Genomic DNA, 22,487 nt, shown 5'->3' with positions numbered 1-22,487 from the left:
GCAATTTTCACAAATAAAGTAAATGGTAGCCAAAGATAAAACCATTGGAAAACACAATCCCCAGCACAAAACAATGACATAGATAAATGACTACACTTGAGAAAAAGATAGTCCAAAGAAAATCACCTTAAAAATCAAAGGAAATGTCTCTCAGTGAAAAATTTGAAAATCACTTTCAAGGAGATTTCCAAACAAGTTTCCGAAATTTATTGCATGTAAAAAGCAAAACTGAGTTTTCCAGTAATAAAGGTTGAAAAAATACATACAATTACATAGTAGCAGAATGATAAGCTACTGTTGTTTCTTAAACTTCAATGGTAAAACAAGTGTTGTGTTTACATGTATAAAACATAAGATGCTTAATATTGAGATAGTTTTTCATTTTCATATTGAGGAAATTGTTATGAATGCAGGAGTTTTTGAAAAGCTGGAAAAAAGAAGAGACGGAGTGAGGGATAAATGAATCAATAGTAAATATTCGAAGTTTAATAACTCACCTCTGTGTTCAAAGAAAGGTAACTTTATAATATAGTTACTATTGTCCAAATTTTCTTGAATACATAAGATAGAGAAAAGAATGTATTGATTTACACTAAACTCTCTAGCTGTGTATATACATATTACTTGTCACCTTTGACATTTTTGCTCACAAATCTTCCCATGCAGCTACCTGCTTTTGCCTAACTTTGATCTACACAAAGTCTCAAATCTCGCTCCACAGGCTAGAGAATTCCAAATATATTGAACCATAAGGTGAAACATAAATTGATGATAGAAAGATTAAAGTTTAAGATTTGCATCTGGGATTGTGGTAATCTGACAATTGCTTACACTGAAGTACTAGCAAGGCTGGATCTAGTGGTCAGATTCTCAGAATTCCTGAATGTTTCTATACACACCCATTTCATTGATCACTCCACAATTCTCTCCTTCAGTGCCTTAACCTTTAAATAAATTTTCTTTCTTTCATAGGGTCATTGGATGGAAGAAACATTCATGATTTTTACTAATGCAAATAGGAAAAGAAAGATGTTGAGCTAATACTAAGAAACTCACAATGTACCATTCCCTGATCTGCTTTAGGTCCCTTTGCATTTGAGGAAATTACCTCAGATTGAGAAGGTAATTCTCGCAAACCCCTTACTCAATCTCATTATCCCCCAAACCTGGAAATTGAGCCAGAGCTAAGATTGGAATAGGAGCTAAGTGTACTCAGAATGATATAGTAATAAAATGGTGAGACTTACCCAAAAGAAATGTGAATTTTCATAGGAATGGATTTTGAAGGTGCCAAACAACCAGGAAAATTCATTTCATTGGAATGAATATTTCAAAGTGGATCATTATTCAGCAAGTTTGGATAGAGAAAGTTATATTGAATAGTTGGACATGTTTCTAACTGTTATGGAAATGCAAAAATGATACTTGTTGAAACTTCTAGGAATCAGGGGACGAGGGATAAAGGGAAGTGGTGGAGGGGTGAATTCAAGTATGATACATTGCAAGAACCTTTGTAAGTGCCACACCTAGCATAACAATAAAGGAAAACAGTATTACATAACCTATGGTTTATTGTAGCTGTGCATTAGCCATGGATCTTAGCGATCATAATTAATGTCAGTTCACTAAACCACTCTTCTTATTCTGTTTTTAAAAGTATTCTATGCCAGGTGTGGTGGTGCACACCTATAATCACAGCAAACAGTAGGATGAGGCAGGAGGATTGCAAGTCTGAGACTAGCCCAGCTACGCAGTGAGAAACTGTCAAAAAACTGAGTGAATAAAAGTAAAAAAAAAATTAAATTATTCTAGTTTCAGAACATTAAACTTACTTGAAGCCCACACAATAGAGATTTGCTCCACATATGCATTCTAAAATGAGTCAAGTCACATACATAATGTTCTTTAAGTAAAGAGAAGGTGTACAGTTCCAAGTACATACTGTGAGAATATCAAAAGTTATTTTGGTATTTTTTTTAGTGTAGCCTTCTTCAAAGGTATCTACAACTCTACATTAGAGTAACTGCACTGTTGAAATGAAAATACATTAGCTACCAGCTTTACTGATTTTTTCAGAAACTCAGAGTCCTTCTGACAGTTAAGAGTCAAAGTGGAATCACCTTGAGTGCAAAGGGCATTGAAGATATTCCAGGTCTGGGCAACAATATCCCCTTGGCTATTTCCCCAGTTTGTGATAAAAAAGCACTCACTCCAGATACTATACTGGCTTAAGTTCTAAACAATCATTTTGATTTTCTTAACTTAATAATAATGGGTAAGATTAAATGAGCATGCTTTTGTTTAGTTGTTATCTAATAAATTATGCATTGTGTGCAGATATTAAATTAGAGAACTTCCAGTTTTATGAGTAACTCTTATAAACACTGAATCAACAACTCTCATTCTTTCAAGTAAGTAGAGAGTTGGGGGATCATGTAAACTTGCTTCCAGTGCAGTTCCTGTATCCAAATCTGTAGATGCTGTGTATTCCTATGTTTGAACAGACAACTTAAAGTAAATAACCATAATGCCATAATTGTAAAGGTGCAGAAATAGAACCTGAATAATATTCATGCATTCATTCTACATTACTATTTGTAGTTTTTATTCCTATTAAAATTATTTCCACTGTGGTGGCATTTGAAAATGAGTAGAATCTATCCCAAAGAAATAAAATTATGACAGTACTATAATTTCTGGAATTTATTGTGCAATGTGATTTTTATGACTCTCTGCCAAACTTAGCCATATGTTTGAAATTGTCCTTACTATAGAAGCCCTTATTATATAAAATTTATAGATGCTTCATTAAAAAGTAAATTTTTGAAACTAAAATTAATTAAAAGTAGTTATTAAGCAAGGGTGGATTAAAAATTATCTATTGGATATTTGATGGTAAGTATGTGAAGAAAATAAGATTTGAAGAAATGACTGTCACCTCCTACTAGACACTAATTCAGAGCATATACAGTCTTTGGAGGACCTTGCCCTGCCTTAAAAGTTTTGGCCATTAAGCTGACACCCTAACTGAGTGGAAAAAGGCCACTTTATGATCCTATTAAGAGCTGGCTTCTTCAGGAATGTGAGGAACATAGCGAGACCAATGAATTCCAACTGCCATTGCTGTCTGTCCCTCTTTTGCTATGAAGAGAGTTCCTAGATCAGAAGGACGCTGTGTGGAATACTATGATGGAGGAAAAACTAGTCCATGGTTGCAGAAGCACTGTGTGCAGGAACAGCACAGCCTTATCCAGTAAGAACAAAATTCTGCCCTTCCCATGATGGAAGTTGCCCACTCAATCAAAATGTCACCAGCCAAAAGTCTGATTACCTAACTAATAGTGCCACATTGAGGACTCGGTGTTGGTAACTACAACTGGCAGATTGAACATTCAGTAGTAGTCATGGCCATGCAGTCTTGGTGAGTGGCAGTCAATGCATCGCTCGAGCCCAACAGACAATGACAAGAACTAACTGGCATCCCCTGAACAGACCATGCTATCCACTTGATTATTGAAAATCACCTCTGCTGAGGCCACTCTTTGTTGATCATCCATATGTAGCACAAATATCTTCCTATGTGTTGTCCATCCAGAGATCTATACACAGATTTCTTTGTTATGAATTTTTCTATTGCTTTCCTTCCAGGTTTTTGACTAGCGAGACAAACCATTGGCCACAATTCAAAACTTGACAGATAATTACATCTACATCTTTCCCCTTCTAAGCACATTCTGGATTGAAATGTATCCCATTGTGGCTCCCACCATGTTTTCTGATTAAGAAAAGGGTCTTGTGGATAGAAATGCTCTTGACATGGTAAGATAGATAGTAGGCAGACCCTCACAAAGGAATGACCCAACTAATCTGAAACCATCTTGCATGTTCTGGAGATTATGATAAATTTATAACTTAGTCCATATGTAATGGATTAACGAGAAAGAGTTGGGAAGAAATGGGAGGAAAATGAGCACCCAGAAATCCCAGATTTGGAGATGAACAGAGTAATGGTAGTATGTTGGAGTTTGAGTGTACATTTGTTGTTGTTATTGTTGCCTTTTGCTAGTATAGCAAAAATACTTGTTTCTATGAGTGAAAATTTCATTTTGTTATTGAAGGAATAAAAAATGGTTATGGTAATCCAATGTATGACAGTACTTCTAAGAACATATGTTTAACCACATGGGATGTCCATTGTAAATTCGGACTATCTCAAGGCAGACCAGACATATGGCCATTCTAAATATACTGGATATTTTCAAAATGTGTAGATGATTATCATCTGAGTTGCCTTCTTGGTTTTAAGGAATGTACTTCCCATTCAGAGGTATATGAAGAAATTCACTCTCATTTGATCTCCAACATCCAAGGCAAAGTCAAACTCATCCCATGCACTTTGCAGAGGGATGTAAATTTAAACAGGCGGTGAACCTGGTTTTATAGGCACCACACTCACTTAAATGGTATATAATTATGATGGCCATTATTTGTCTGAGTATTTTTGAACAATTATTATATGTTTTACCTTAGGCAACTCAGTCAACTATGAAAACAGTCTCATGTTAATTATCTAGATACGGGGACACAGAGAGGTTAAGGAGATCTGGTGAACAATAAAACATGGATTCCCACGCAGGCAGCTTGACTCTAGAGTCCATGTTCAGATACTCTTCAAGATGTGCCTTTGTTTCTCTCTTGTCTCCTCTCTGCCCAACTTAAGTCATTCTATTTGCTTCTTTCAGCTATCCAAGAGCCTCCTCTTAAACTGTTTTCCTGCTTTAGAATTTTGTTTCTATTACTCTCCACCAAGAATCTTAACAGCTATAATTGTTATTGCATAGTATAATTTCTGTTCTTTTGCCTATAGTTATAGTTTTTCCTCTCTCTGCTATAGTGAAAGAGGCTTCCAAACATTGTTTATCCAAAGAAGCATTTTCAATAAAAATGAATAAAAAGAAATGCAATCCCTTTACAAACTTTGATTAGTGAAAAACACTTAAAAAATGTACCTTAATACTGATTTTCATTAGTGTGGCAAATAGTATTCTAACACTAGAAAGTATTATTTATATTAAAAACAAAAAAATGAAAGTCAGGAACATAACATATATTTTAAGAAAATTAAATAATAACAACTTCTATTTATTCAAAGAGCTTTCATATATGCCAACTCATACAGAGAGGTTATATTTTCCTTAACGTTCACACCAATAAAGCTTGATAGAGCTACATTTAAAGTAAAGTATCAAGATATTCAGAATTTAGTTCTGTTTGTATCTTTCTAAAAAATCCATAGGAGACTAAAATTTCAACTTCCATGCCACGAAATCAAAGTAGAAAATATTTCTTACCACTTCATCACTGACCTTCCCCATTGTGTACCTGTTATTACTATTTTGACCAATAGGAGGCTTTCATCTGATGTTCTAATTTTAATGTCTTGTTAAAGAGATTTTAAAATAGCAATGAACATTACTGAGCACTTCCTTTTTTTCTCATCATTGTGAAAGTGTTTTCATGTATTACCTCTCTCAGTAGATGTTAGAACCTATGATACACACATAAACAATCTAACGAAGAGAAAGATATTGAAAAGACTTAGCAACATGCCCAAGATAAATGCAGAAAACAAGTAGAAACCTGACTCACGTGTGTCTGTCTGCAAAGTCTGTGTTCTGAATAATATACTACATTGAACCTCACCATTCTAATTTTAATCATTTTGATTCTGTGACCACTTTTCAACAAACAGGAATGTATATGTTTGCCCACTCATAGGTATTCTCTAAATAGAAGTAATGTATGTACATTTGTGTGGATATCGATGTTTCTAATGTGGTAACATATAAAGTGACTTATACTCCCTCACACAAATGCACATGAAAATAAATGGTATATGCCATAATATGGAACCTGCCTCATCATTTTTATGTATTTTAGATACTTTGCCACTTATAGTAACTATGAATGCTAGGGTTTATTGCCCCCTTTTCCATATCACTAAATTGCATCTAAGTAATTAAGGTAATTTGCTCTAGTTGACATAGTTAATAACTGGAAGATCAGAAATATAAGCCAAGGCCTGAAAATTCCAAAGCTGTGCACATTCCATCACAGCCTACAGCCTGTGTGGCTACTCATTATCCTGCTATCCAAACATGAAACATTTCCTTTAATCAAGGAAAAGGGGCTTTTGTATGTCATAAATTGCCAGACACAATAAGACTTTTAAGGCCAAATTAAATAGAAGAATCTTGACATTCTCCTGTGTTCCCTGTAGCAACCACAGTGACAATTCATGGTTGCAGACACATAATCTCAACTGAAATATGCTCTTTTGGTCAAAACTAATGAGCTGAAGTCCTACAATAATATAGAATCTGTGCACCCATTCCCAAGGTTTTCACTTAATTGGTGTATCACTATAAAGAAGTTTATGAAAATACTATTGCTTCTTTTTAGGTTCACATGGAAAAACATGTTATGCTAAGCTACTAGCCCTAAATTTTTGCAACAAATTTTATGAATGAATAATACACCATAACCATAGATTTACTTTAAATGCTGAAATCAATACAAATATTTAAACAATGTTACTTTCCTAATTTCCCAAACTGAGAGTGATTATTGCTTCAAGCTCTGTCTTCTTCAAGGGAAGAAAATACATCTTTGTATCTCTGAAATGTTTTCCAGATTTGAATTTCACTCAGAATACTTAGGAAAGTCTTCTTATCAAATGCAACTAGAATATTAAATAGTAAGGATAATACCATTGATATACATAATTATCAAATTTACTTCTCTAATAAAGTTTTTAAAAAAAATTATATAGAAATCTCAATAATAGAATTTCTAGAAGCACTTGAAACAAGATGCAAAGCAAATATATTTAGTCCTTATTGAACAAGCATGGTCAAGAATTTTTTTTCTCTGAATTTGAATTATGGAGATATTTTAAAAACATTTATAATGCACCTTTCTGTCTTTGAGTCTTTCTATGTCTGTACACAGCCCTCTTCTGGGCCTGACAACACTTGGGGTGAAGTGGTGGGAGGAGCTCAGCAGGGCATTTATTCAATACATAATGATGAGCAGAAAACAGCCATTGTAGATCTACTAATGGAAGGAACATATCTGACAGGATTCTAAATGAGTGTGGAGATTTACTTTTGCATCATTCTCTAATGTTTTAATCCTTCAATTCTCAAATAATCCAGATATGATTGGTTACTAAATAATACACTGAGTACTGCTTGTATAGAGAATTGTGCTAGATCTTGGCATGGAATCTCCAAAAACAGTTATTTCCCAAATCCATTCAAGATATGGTGGACAGTGGGACTCACTGTGGTTTGCATTATGTAAATAACACAGTGTGGGTTGATATGAAGCACGAATTCCTTTCCATATGGTCGTGTTTTCTCCAGGCAGTACCTCTCCAAAGAGGTTTGGCAAGAATTATTCTGAGTTTTGGAACAGAGTCAACAGGACTTGATTGTGGAAAGAGTGATTGTTCCCGTGAGCCAATGGAATAACTGACACAGAAGTCATTTCATTTGCTCTTTGATAACTATGCAGAAACTTGGGAATTCTCCACATCTTTTGTATGTGGTGTCAAGATAAATTCTAACCTTCACAAACAGAAACTCAATTTAATAACATGCATCCTTCCTTGGACAGCATTGGATGAATCAAAAACAAATCCTTTTGGGAATTCAAGTCGGAGGAAGTAGTACAAGACCTTGGTCCCATAGCAAAACCTATGAATTCTACATTAAATATTTTAAGTGCAAGTGTAAAGTCAGGACTGCCAGATGTGTGGACTCCAGTCACATAACTAATGAGTGAAGAAACTCTTCACTAGTTGAATCTAGAATTAATTGTCTTGAAGACATATATAGCGATATACACATATTTATATGTATGTATAGCAATATGTACATATATATTTATAGTGGGGTTTTTTCTGTGTGAAAATTTTCTAAACCACTACCTTGAATAATGGCATTAAAGAAACACAAAATGTTCCATGAAAGTAATGCTTTGGGGGCAGAAAATAGACATTTAGATGAAATAAAATAGCACATCTTGTAATTATAAAATCATATTGAGCTTAAAAAGATCTCTGAATTTTTGAAAATCTATGACACAAAGTAAATATTCAATAATGTTATTCAAGAATGTGATAGTTTAGAAGTTATAAATGTATTTTATAAATAGACACAGTCTTCTTACAGGTGCTTTCTATCTTTTCTTTACTTCTTTTTTTTCTTTCTTTTATTTTATCATTTTTACACTTACTTACATGTGTATACATTGTTTGAGCCCCCTCCCCCCTCCACCCCCTGCTTCCAGTCAGAAACTGTTCCGTGCTCTTCTTCTCCAATTTTGTTGAAGAGAAACATAGGAGATAATAAGAAAGACAGCATTTTTGCTAGTTTGAGATAAAGATAGCTATGCAGAGAGATTTCTAGAGGACCTTGCATGCATTTGTGTATTAAGAACCACATTGGTTCATCTCTGCCAGACCTCTTCACTACTTCCTGATAGTGGCCTCTGTCAGGTTAAGATTACTTTATTTGCCCCTCTACAGTGAGCACATCAACCACATTCAAGTTTCAGGTTTCCTTCCCTTTCCATATTCCTCCTTTAGTGTGTGACCCATGTCCAATAATATTATTGCATTTGTTTTGTGTCTATAATCTGTATATGATGGAGAACATGCAATTTTTGGTCTTCTGAGCCTGGCTAACTTCAATTAAGATGATGTTCTCCAGTTCTATCCATTAACATGTGAATTACAAAGTTTCATTATTCTTTGTGGCTGCGGAAGACTACAGAAGATGGAAAGATTTCCCAAGCTCATGGATTGGTAGAATCAACATAGTAAAAATGGCTATACTCCCAAAAGCAATCTACATGTTCAATGCAATTCCCATCAAAATCCCAATGACATTCATCACAGAGATTGAAAAATCTATCCTAAAGTTCATATGGAAACACAAAAGACCACGAATAGCTAAGGCAATACTGAATAAAAAGAGCAACACTGGAGGTATCGCAATATCCACCTTCAAACCATACTACAGAGCCATAGCAATAAAAACAGCATGGTACTGGCACAAAAACAGATATGAAGACCAGTGGAACAGAATAGAGGACTTGGATATGAATCCACACAGATACGCCCACCTTATGTTTTACAGGTGCTTTCTACATATGTCTTATTTTAGTTGTAATTATATTTCCTCTAAATTCCTGTTTCTCAGTTAACAAGAAAGAGAATGAATTGAGTAACGATATAAGCCACAATGTAGCAAGTAAGAAGTCATCAAGAATTCTAGAATTCTGTGATAGTACCTATTCATTTGATTTCCATAGAAAGTCTTAAAAATTTACACTCAGATGGTATACAAAGAGAAGAGACTGACATCATAAAGTAAGGCAGGAAAGATCAATGTGTAACATTTGTAGTTCACATAAGTTGATCAACAAATTAGGTCTGTGATTATACCGTAATTCTCTCTCCCCTTCTGTTCACACTAGCATTCTCTTATCTCACAATTACTTTTCCCACTCTATTCGAGGCCGACTTTGTCAACATCCTATTCATTTCACACATTCTTCCCTGATCTCCCACCAAATGTTTCCTTTCTTACCACATGGCTACTAATACAGACTCTGCTTCCTTGAACAATTAAAAATATAAAAAATTATTACTTCATTGAAAGTTTATCATTTGACAGTTTCCTAAGCATGAGAGAGCCAATAATCAGATGAGAATTTACCATCAATTTCTTGGCCTTTGGTTTATTTGTCCTTAGGAATTTGAAACCATATTCCAGTTTGTACAGAGAACAGACCCTATATAGCAAGAACATTCATTTATTCTTTGTAGATTTTTAACAGCTTGCGTAAGTTATTCCTTAGAGGAGAACCAACACAGCCCTCCAGAAAACAAATGAGAGGAATGACGAAGTCCACAGATTCTTTCTGTCTGGTCAGGAAAATGTCTGGAGATAACACTACTGTGAGATAATTGTTTCTGTGATAAGGGTATGGATGACAGCTTAACAGTGGTTTGAGAAAGAACAGATACATATCTCCTGTAGTAGATATACAACATTGATATTTTTATCAGCCATTTCCTTTAGTATTTTACTCAAAAAGCACTCAGCTGTTAACTTTTCAGCCAGAAAGCTTTCAAAAGAATAGAGATAATCCTTAGGTACTTGAAGCCCACTTTTGCCACTGAACTGCTAGAGGGTAAATACTAACCCAAGGTTCTCATGTCTACTCTGTGGGATTTTGTCCCCCACCACTGCTTCTTACTAGCAGAAAAATCATTTATAGCTGGACAACTTGACTCATAATGTACAATTAAGAAATTCTCCTGTTAAAGTTACTCTGCCATGTCTTGCAGACAGTGATATGCCAGCTCCTTCAGCTGTTGAATATATTTTGTGGACCAATAAGAACTTCCTTAAGGCTTTTTAACAACAACAAAAAACACATATAGGCCATGCACTGCAGTTCTTAGTCGTTAAGGCTGTGGGATGCAAAGCTTGAAAAAAGAAGGATGAAGAAGGGAGAGATTCAGATTGAACTAAAACCAATCTGTTTTATGCCATAGATGAGGGATATTTGTGATTCTTTCTTATGTGTTATCTTATTTAATAGTCTATTATCCACATTTTTTAAGTGTAGACATTGAACACATTACAAAACAATAGTTATAATAAAGATAAAATTGTCAGAATGCTATGAGAAGTCAATCTCTATCTATCCCATGTCAAGTCTATGACATTTAATTAATTGCAACCAGAACAGAAAGTATTCCAAACGACTGTTGGTGACTATTAGCCTCTTTGCTTAGTCTCCGTTCCCTCCACATGCCTCTCTTTGACTATGGATGTGTAGTTCCCACTGAGAGCTTATAGTTTATCAAGCCACAAATGCTCAACTATCTTTAATTAATTGGAGGTCATGACAGTACCATTGTTATTACAATCCATATATTCTAATATCAGAGATAAATAGCTGTACTTATGGGGCTGAATTCTGAAAGACATAAGGAGCCCATCATTCTGTCTAATCATGACAACAGAGCACCAATATGTGTTAAGATTTGAGAACTGATACAGGATTACATAAATCTGTCAGATCACCACAGCAGTCCAGATCGGCATATAAATAATGGGTGCTAGCTTGGGTTTGGATAAACATACATGTAAAGATGGGGGATAGACAGACAGCTTGATAGAGTTAGATAGGACAAAAAAGATATATATTGAGAGAGAGACAGAAAGAGAGAGAGAGACAGGGAAGAGGAGAGTAGTCACTAAAGCACTCATAGGTTTTCTTTGACATGTTTGCCCTAATTTCTCATCACTTTCCTCATTCCCAGTTGTTTCAGATCATCCCTTGACAAATAAGTCTCCTCATTTGACCGGCATTACCTCATTCCCAAAACCTGTTCAGCACTATCATCTTTCTTTACAAACTTTCCCCAAACTTCATTCCACATGAAATTTAAATTTATTTAAATCACTTACATCTTCCCCTACAATAGTTAATATGTTCATACTTGGAATTCCTACAGAGAATTTACATCATTCCCTATATCTCAGTTGCAGAATTAAATAATTTTTAAGAAGTAGTTGTGAAATTTTTAAATACATACAAAAAGAAAAACCTGCTTACACCCACGACCCAGACAAGTCAATTACAAGGATTTGACCATCCTCCTTTATCTGTGTACATTTTTGTGACTGTTGCTGAAATATTTTAGGTATTCTTAACATTGCATCATCTCAACCCATGTACTTGACTAATAGCGACATGATTTTCATTAAACATAAGTGAAATTAATTCCTATTTATTCTATTATTTTTGAATTAGAAAAAGGTAAAGTAGTAATAATAGAAAGAAACTATGAATTAATTAATAAAGGACAAAAGAGATCATTTATCCATCCATATATTGTAAGCCAATGTAACTATTAATAAAATATGGGAAATCTTAATGCATATTATTAACAGAAAAGTATATCACTATGTATAATATATGTTACTGTATGCATATAAGAATATCTATTTAAGATAGCTATCAAAAGTGTATGGAAGCAGAAAGAGTGGATATATAATAATTATGCTTTTTAAGAAGAAAAATAAAAAGCTATTAGTATTGGTTATCTTGGGAGAGTGAGGTAAGAGCTAGGGAAGGAAGTTTCTTATTCTGTGTTTTTTATAACTCTGCACTGTTTGAATTCATGCTATGTACATCCGTTGCTTTTATTTTAAAAATATGTATCACTATAGATTAATATTACCTGTATTGAAATACTCATTTTTCTTCCTACTAGTTTTATAATTTTGAATTTGTTTTATTTTCTCTCCATGCATCAATTTCCCTTTTTTATGAATGGATTATTCACTAGCATCGATCCTGCACAATTATCATGATGACTAAATTACCCAGATGAAGACTGCGATAAAGTAAGATTCAGTAATTTAGCTGTTAATAGTATTTGTAAATAATAACTGCATCATTAAGATTTTATAAACCTTTCACCTATAGATTATTGCTCAAATTTTAAATACCATATATTATGTTTATTTTAAAATATGGCAAACATTTTATTTTAGTAATGCTTCCAATTATTTGTGTATGTACTGCATTGATTACTCAGTGTATGCTGAAAACTTTTTAAAGTTTTCATGTTTATCTTAGGAAACTTTACCTATTGTTCCACACCATATCATGTTTTGAGAGTATTAGAACATTGGAGTGGTTTTTCATTAAAAATATTATTAGTCATACCTGATGCTGGAGATGCCTAATTAGCATATATTTTTTTATCTACTACCACATTACAGGTAGAAAACTTGATTGGAGCTCTATAAAGATACATTAGAAAAACAAAGCAAAATTGAACAAATGTCCCTACACTCACCAAGATGCTGTTATGGAGTCAGTTTAACCACAGAAGTCCTATAGGAGAGGTGCAAGGACGACAGGAGCTCTCGGAATCCCTTCCTTTCTCACTGCGAAGAGAATTTCCAAAAGAATATTGTAACTACAACTCATTATTTACAAGTTCTATTACATGAGTGGTAGAAGTACAATAATATCTAAGTTATTGTTACTACTAGTGAATTATAAAAACATACACAATGATTTAATGTAATTGCTATTAAAACATTGATATACACTTGATTATATTTGGAAATGTCAAAAGCAATAAAATCCCATCAAGGTAAAAATAATAAATAATAATTTATTATTTTTATATAAATATAAAGATAAATTGTCTCGAGCCTGCAGATGGTACAACTTCCTGCTTTTGTCATTTTTTTGCAGTACTGGGGCTTGAACTCAGGGCCCCAAGCTTGCTTGGCAGGTGCTCTAATGCTTGAGTGACTCTGCCAGCCCCATCTTCCTCTTTTGAACCATTTAACCCTTTCCAGTCACCACTGCCTAATTCATGGTGATCTATACAATTATGCTGCTGATAGGTAATAATTAATATATTGCTAATAAAAAATGTCCCAAAATATAAGTCCTTTTTTTTGCCTCACCTCAGATGGGAATTACACTTTTAAAAGGTTTTGGAACCCAAGTCTTTTCATATTTAATGCAACTAAATGCATTTTACAGACCAATTCTACAAAATTCCAGTGTGTCTAGACTTGCTGATACAATTATTTGAGAGAAAAGATTATGATACAGGAGAAAAATGAAAAGATTATACAAGAAATTATTATGCTTTTAAAAATAGGCTTATTTTCATGACCTTCTCTTAATTGTTCCCTTCTCTGCTCTTTAAGAACAGTAATTTTCATGTCTCTCAGACCAAAATGGCAGAAGCTAGACAAAACACATGGAAGAAAACACCATCCACAAATGACCCAGAGAAACTGGTCAACTTGTAATAAAGCAAGTGCATAATCACAGCCCCCATACCTTACACAGCACAGTACAGGTCATTGAACATTGATGCACACACAACATCCACCCTGGTAAATTCTTAAGTCATTCAACTGTCCTGCACAGCTACTTTTTAACAAAGATTGAACAAAAAGCATTCTGTTGCACTCATTTGCAACAGGATATAATTAGTTGTTCTTTCATTTTTCTAGATAAAGTTGGTACATATGAAAAATAATAGGCTGTCAGTACCCTAAAGGGTTAGCTGTATGAACTCAACAAAGGGATCTATTTTAATGCAATGAGTTTACTTTTTTCCTGTAATATCTGTGCTATTTTAGGATTCCAGATTTGGTTAAAATGCAAAACGCGTGTGTTTATACTTTACTTATTTATTTAAATCCTAAAATGCTTCTAATCATAACTTAAATTTTATAAAAATTATTACCACCAGTACACTTACAAAGAAGGACAACATACACAAATAACTTTAAAAAGCAGTTTCTAAAGATGACTTTGACCTACAAAACATATAGCAAAGGATTTTTATTTTTTGAAATGACTGTTTAATCATGGCCACTTATTGAGCAGGAAGGGTAAGTAAAGAAAGGAACAAGAAGATACGATGATATTAAAAAGATGGAGAAAAACCCACAGTGCTGTTTTGTCCGTTGTGAACACTAAGATACTAATGCATATGTAAGAATTTCTTCATATTCTATCTTATCAATGAAATTATCACAAGATACAAAAATATAGAAGACATATACCTTACTATAATCCAAAATAGATACAGATATGTTATTTGGGTGTTTGAAATTCATGCTACATAGTCCTTAGCACCACTGGTATTCTTGTCAAGGTATCACAGATAAATCAGAGAGAAATAAATGAGAAAAGCTCTCCAAGTGCAGCATCCAATGTCAGCAAGTTTCCAGACCCTTCAGGCCGTTGTTTACATGGCAGGTCAAGAACAACACCTTAATTCTGAGCGACACAATAGAGTTAGGTTTCCATTCTAATTTGTTCCTAAGCTAGGTCACAGAAATGTTTACTCCCCATTTTTATTACATTAACTGTTACCATAGCAGATACCCAAGCCGATCATCACAAGTGGCAGCAGGAGTCTGCACTCCACAATATGACTGTAGATTTTACTTTCTTTGATTCCATCTTTTCTGTTTTTTTTTTTTTTTAGAGGTACTGGGGTTTGAACTCAGGGCCTTAGGCTTGCTAAGCAAGTACTCTGCCACTTGAGTGACTCTGCCAGCTTGATTTAATCTTTTCTGTCGACATTTTCATTGGCACATATTAAATTCACAAATTAGTGGGGTTCATTAAGATATTTCCAAAGTTGCATACATGGTGCATTGATGATATCAACTCATCCTTCTTTACCCAGGAAGCCCCTTCCACTCTCCTCTGGCACCCTTCCAGTCCTTGAAGACCTTGGCCTCTCTTAATTTCCTTCTGTTTTCCTCCCCCTTACCCCTTTTCTAATGTTCCTTGTTCCATTCCTTACTCCTACAAGAGTGACTTGTTGATTTCCATATATGAGTGAGAACAGGTGGTAATTTGTCTTTCTGTGACTGTCGTTTCCCTCAGCATAAGGTTCTTCAGTTACATCCATGCTGTAACTGTAAAAATTTAATTTTTTATAACTGAGTAATATTCCACCATATAACTATAACACATTTTTTTTCTCCATTCATCATTGAAATTCATCTGGGTTGGTTCCATGTTTTAGCTATTGTGAATAGGCTGCAAACACATGGGGTTGAAATATCTTTTAAGTGTTAAGATTTAATGTCCTTTGTATAGCCCGAAATGGAATTACTGGATTATGGGTAATCTTATTTTTAGATTGTCAAGCAACCTGCATACTGTTTTCCATTGTGGCTGTCTAATTTACATTTCCACCAACACTATGTAAGAGCTACGATTTTTCCACATCCTCGCCAGCATTCATTAGTCCTTGTCATTTTGATGATAGCCATTTAAACTGGGATGAGATGACATTGCATGAAAATATTTTCTCCCATTCTATAGACTATCTTAATCCTGCCCATTGTTTCTTTGACTGTTCCCAAGGGTCTTAGTTTGATATGGTCTCAGTTCTCTATTTTTACTTCATTGTCTGTGCTTTTGGGGTTCTAATGAAAGGTGCAATGTTTTCTCTACATTTCCTTGCAGTGATTTCATAGCTTTGTGTTTAAGGTTTAGGCCTTTGATTCATTTGGGTTGATTTTTTGTGCATGGTAAGAGAAGGGGATCAAAATTCATGCTTCTCAATGTGCTCTTCAATTTTGCCAGCATTGCTTATTCACTCTTATTTCTGCACACAGTGTTCATGATCCCTATGTCAAATACCAGTTATCTGGGGGAGCAGGGACTAATTGGGTTCTCTTCTGTTTCTTGTGTCCTCTGTCTCTGCTTTTATGGCAGCACCCTACTGTTTAATAACAACAGCTGTGTAGTATGTTTTGAAATATCAGATATTCTGATGCCCCCAGCCTTGATATTATTATTACTGCCCATGATTGCTTTGGCTATTACGGATCTTGGTCTTAAGTGGTTCCATATGAATTTTAGGATTTTTTTCTCTATTTCTGTGAAGCGATACATTGGAATTTTGATGGAAAATGCATCGAATCTATAGATTGATTTGCATAGTATTGTCTTTTTAACAATATTGATTATCTGTGTTTGTGAATGATATCATTCTATATGTAGAAAAATCTAAACACTTCATCAAAATATTGTTAAAAACTAATAAATGAATTCAATAAAGTAGCAGCATATAAAACAAACATACAAAAAAGTAGTATTTCTATATACAAAGAAATTAAGAAAGCAATCCCATTCATAATCGCTACCAAAATAACAAGTTAAGTAATTTTTATCAAAATCACTGTAGGAGGTTTTACAGATGACCAGATTCTAAAATTTACACACAAAGGCAAAGGCTGTAGAGTAGTGAAACCAAAATGTTTTAAGTTGGACTAATAATACTGTGCTATTTGATTAATTTCTGTGAAACTACAGTAGCCAATATAATACTAACCAGAATTAGACATTGGAACAGAATGAACGGGCCAAAGAAACATACACAAATATGGCCATTTGATTTTTGACTGGTGTAAAAGGATTTCAATGGAGAAATTTCAACAAATTGAGACTTTTCAACAAATGGTATTGGAACAATTATATATCCACATACAAAAAGTCTTTGATCTAAACCTTACAAATTAAGTAAAAAGTTAACACTAAAAGAATCATGGATACAAATTTATAATTCAACTAAGACATTTCTAGAATGAACCATACGTGGAATTTTCATGATATAAAGATCAAAAGTGCTTAGACATTGCACTAATATACATGACCCATAAAAGAAAAATCGATAAATTGGATATAAATTGGATTTTTAAAAATTAAAAACTCTTCCTCCGTGGAAAGTACTGTTAAAAGACTTTCAAGACAAACTTCAGGCTGGATAAAAGTATTTGCAGTTCATCTCCCTAACAAACAACTTTCATGTAGAATATATAGAGTTTTCAAAACTCAGTAATAAGAAAATAAACAATCCAATTGACGTCAGTGGAGCTTATGGATAGTAAGTAAGCATATGAAGCATCTTTAGCTAGTTGGGAAATTGAAATGTAAGGCACAACACTGTTCTCCCACACACTTACTAGAATGATTATCATAAACAATAGAAATGACGCAAAGTGCTAGTGAAAGTATAGAGCAACTGGAACTCTCATACAATGATTTTGGCAATAAAATGATATAACCACCAAAAAAATATGTAAAGGAATAATGTTAAACAAGAAAGTGAAAGATCACTATTGAATCAGAAGAATCAATATTGTTCAAACGCAGTCTTTTATTTTCAAGTATGGTTTCTTTTAAATTACTTTTTTTCACAGAATAACTCCTTCACTGAGTTGGGCCTGATTGTTTTCAGGCAGCAATAAGGACTATAAAAGTGAGGTGGCAAGAAGCATAATAAACTGGAAAGAATATGAAAAGATTCTTCTAGTGGTGCTTTGACAGGAAACCAGATCTTCCTACCTAAAAGACACTGTGTTCTTATGAGCAAATGAATTTCCCAACTCACCATTCAGTTTCTTACACAGATGATCCTGGTCCAGCAAACTGTCTCAACTTAGCAGGCAGTAGAGGAAATGACTGAAGCTACAGCAAGGCTAGCATACAGATGTGCACAGTAATGTGTGCAGCTGTATACATTAGCACAGTTATGTGTTGGATGCTGCAGAGCTCAGGCAGCTCCCCTGGGCCTGAGTTTCACAGAATGTCTTATATTCCCAAGAAGATAAAGTCTCCATCCCCAGAAACAAAATATAGTTAGAGCAGAAAGGAGAACATCTGTAGAAAACTGCCCTAGTATACATGTGAGAATAGGGCATGTTAAAGAAGATTAGAAAAAGAACATTTCTGTAAGGGTGTGCAAACTGAAATCATATAAAAGTAAGCATAACAAAAATCCTGAATGAGGAAAATAAGACAAGATGATCTGATAAAGCAAGTCAGATGGGCACTAGAATCCAGACTGGAAGTCATCGAAGTATGGTACTCACAGACTTCTGGGTGACCTGATGAATTCTTAGAGGCTATTGGGTCAAAACTGCCCATCAACATAAGCTTAGGACATATATTTGCTTCTCACTGTGTTAATGAGTATGAGTCTGCAGCCGGATTACCAGTGGACAACACTGTATAGGAGCATAGATGAGCCTACAAGGGGCTGCTGTGCTACTTGTTTAACCCATCACTGCAAACACAGATACAGTGCTTCTTTTCCTGAAGTGCACCTGTGAGGAAGCAGAGGAAAATGTTAACTATGAAATGTCCACTCTTGAGCACATCTTTCATTCGAATTCTGAGATGAATTCAAGCCTTTCTGTAGCACATCAAGCATGGTACCTCACTCCATCAGATGTGTGCACTTGTTCATGGTACTTTACTCGTACCTGTGAGAATTTGAGACAAAGTATGATTATTCCTAAGTGGCATTTAACATGTCTTACCCTAGTAATGAACAAAGTGGCCCTAAGGGAAACATCTGGCCCTGCTTGTTCATTAAAAAGTTCTAGCTTTCAAGTGAAAAGTAGAATTTTGGAAAGTGTGTGCCTACCACCATCCACTTGGTAGTTTTCATAGTTAAGGACCTTCTTGAGGGAGTGTTGATATTAGCAAGTGTGCCTTGCATAATGAAATGTGTCAACAATCAGAAAATCTTTCAAATTCAGTGAACAAACATTTCCCAAGTGACCAAGGTACAATGCTACAAACTCATTCATGGACAAAACATCAGGGTAAAAGAAAGATCAATTAATTTTAATGTAGAAGATGATAAAAATTCACTGATACAACTTCAGTTTTCACAAGGCACCTATAAAAAATGACCACTTGCCCAGTTTTGATTAGTATCTAAAAGAAATGGCAATTTTTAAAAAGATATAAAATTACTCCTCATTTTTTCATATTTGATTCATAAATTCTAACCAAAAGAAAAGTCTAACAGATTAGGCAGAAGCAGATGTAAAAATCTGGCAGTTTTCAATAAAACCAGATATGAAAATACTTCCAAAAGAATGAGACAATTACACTCTCTTCAAAAATGTTTGTTTTGTAAAGTATTTTCATAAATACATGATTAACATCACAATATAATTAGTTTATTTTTAAACAGTAATATGTTCTTATTAAAAGTATTAATTATATTCTGATATTATATTTGTTATTAATATTTATGTTATTCTCAGCTTTAATACTTAGTACAGAAAATATTGATAGAAAAATCCTATATAAAAAGCTTCTTGAGGTCCACAATAATTTTCAAGAATACAAAGATGTGCTGAGATCAAAGTTTTATGAGCATATAATTGTTGTGCAGTGGGATTGCACTGTGACATTTATATATATGTTTACAATATACTGAGATCAAACTGTTTAAGAGTCTTCGTCTTTTCCTAAAAGAAAATTATCTGTTTGATTGTTTTTAAATACTTTGAACCAAGTACTGTGCCCAGACACTCAATAGATATTTAATAAGGCAAGAATTAAACATATATTCAGCTTCATCTGATAGGCTACTGTAATTATTTAATAAGATGTTTATAATAACTAAAAACGTATTTGTTGTATCTATAAATATAATTGAGCAAGATTTCAATGAGTCATTCCTTTATTTTGCATTTTTATCAACATATATTTCACATAAAATCCACTGTATAAAAAAATGTAGAATCTCTTTTTTAGCTTTTTTTAAAACTAAAATTTCTATGTTCTACAACCATTACCAATAACTGAGTACAGAACATTCTAATCACCCCCCAAAACCCCATACATACTATCAGTTATCTCCAGTTTTGGAATTGCTGGATTACATGGTAATTCAATGTTTAACTCTTTGAAAAGATGCCAAACTTGTCATAATGGATATACCTTATTACATTTGCACTAGGAGTTTCTGAGGGCCCAATCACTCATATTTACACCAACAGTTGTTTCTTTTTCTGCTTATTTATCTTTGTGAGTTATAAGAACCATTGCTGTAGGTGTCAGTGGTATCTGATTGTACTTTTTTTTTATTGGCAGTACTGGAGTTTGAACTCAGAGCTTCATGTTTACAAGGCAGGTGCTCTACCACTTGAACCACTCTTCCAGCCTCTAATTGTACTTTTGATTTGCATTCCTGTCATTTGTATTTCTCTTTTGAGGAATAGCTTATTCAGACACACTACTCATCTTTTAATTGGATTATCTTTTTATTATTGAGTCATATAAATTTCTTATATATTCTAAATATGAAATAGTTATCACATAGATTACAAATATATTCCCCTGTTCTATGAGTTGATTCATGCTTTCTGGATTCTGTCCTTTAATGCACACAAGTATTTCATTTGATTGAACTCTAATTTACCTACTTTCCTTTTGTTAATTGTGCTTTGGCCTAATTCAACATCACACAAATTTTCACCCATATTTCCTTCTAAGAGTTTTATATTTTTACCTTTAAAATTTATATCCCTGATCCATTTCATGTTAATTTTTGTATTTGGCATGAAGTAGGTCTTCAGATTCAATCTTTTATAGGTGGATAATCACTTTCTGTAGCAAGTGGTCTATTTTTAATGTTTAATTGATACTGTCTGCTCACCACTTTCCCCTTCTTTTTCCTGTTAACAAACTCTCTCCTTCTGATGCAGTTTGCCATCCAAGAAATGTTCTTGGCTTGCTATTATCAGGGTGTTATTTAGACAACCTATCCAAAAGAAAAGACAAATTGAAGCTAACATGCCATCATTAAACCTGAGAAATACAAGATGCTCTGATTAGATTCCATAGGAAACATATGACATTATACAGCATCTGACTGGGAACCATGTTCAAGGTGACCTGAACATCCACCAGCTTTGGGTTCATCAGAAGAAAGACCTTCCTCTGCCCCAGTCTTCATTGGCCCATACCACCAACTAGTCCAATAGTGATAGCCAAAGGATCTGTAGGGAGTTCATGGAATTTGTTCATATGCACAGGGTTGCAGTTGGATAGGAGGCAAAACTTGCAATATTTTAGAGCACAATAGGATGACTATGGTTGACAGAGAGTAATTGTATACTTAAAAGAGCTAATAGGATTTTGAATGATCTCAACAGAAAAAATGCTATGCTTGAGGTGATGCATCTATCAGTTATCCTGATCTGATCATCACACATTGTACACATGTATGGAATTGTCCTCCCCAACATCAATACATACAACTGTTTTGTGTCAGTTAAGAATAAAAATTAAATAAAACTTGGAGAATCAAATACCAAACTCAGATCAAGACTGCTTAAAAAATAATATTCATTGTATAAAATAATAATAATAGCCCAATAGCAAAAGAACAGACTATGTCACTGAACTATTGTTGTTCTATCCTTCACATAGTATCCTAAATTCCACAGGTATAAAAAGTGCAGCATTGCATTAGGACCACTGCACAGGGGAAAATGGAGAAACCAGGTTGACCAAAATTTTTTTTCATTTGTAGTCAGGCAAAAAGATAAAAATAAACCTAGATTTGATAACTTGTCTGCTTACATTTAATCTACAAGGAAATAAACTGAAATTCTAAACTGGTGAAGTGTTTTAGGTCATCTGGCACAGATGGAGAAAGAACCAACCATGTGATTCTTCCCAGGATACACTGTTGGCCAGGAGCTTATTCAAACAGAGGGAGTTGACCATTATTTTCCCCATTTTTCTAAATAAAAGGGAGACATTGACATATTAATAATTGCATATTCTTCTATCTTTAATTCTATGTATTTATTAAACATGCAGCACTTAATATATATCATGACTAGTTCTAGATACTATGATAAACTTTTTTTTTTTACAAAAAAGAAAAACAAAATCTGTGCCCTTTGGAATTTATAGTACAACGAGGAAAGACATAAATTAAATTATTAAACAAATTAATTATATATTATGTAGAATGGTTATATGATAAAATTACATTATGGGATCCAGTGCCT

The sequence above is a fragment of the Castor canadensis genome, chromosome 10 (assembly GCF_047511655.1).
Source record: "Castor canadensis chromosome 10, mCasCan1.hap1v2, whole genome shotgun sequence".
Classification (NCBI taxonomy): Eukaryota; Metazoa; Chordata; class Mammalia; order Rodentia; family Castoridae; genus Castor; species Castor canadensis.
This window is presented reverse-complemented; position numbering follows the sequence as displayed.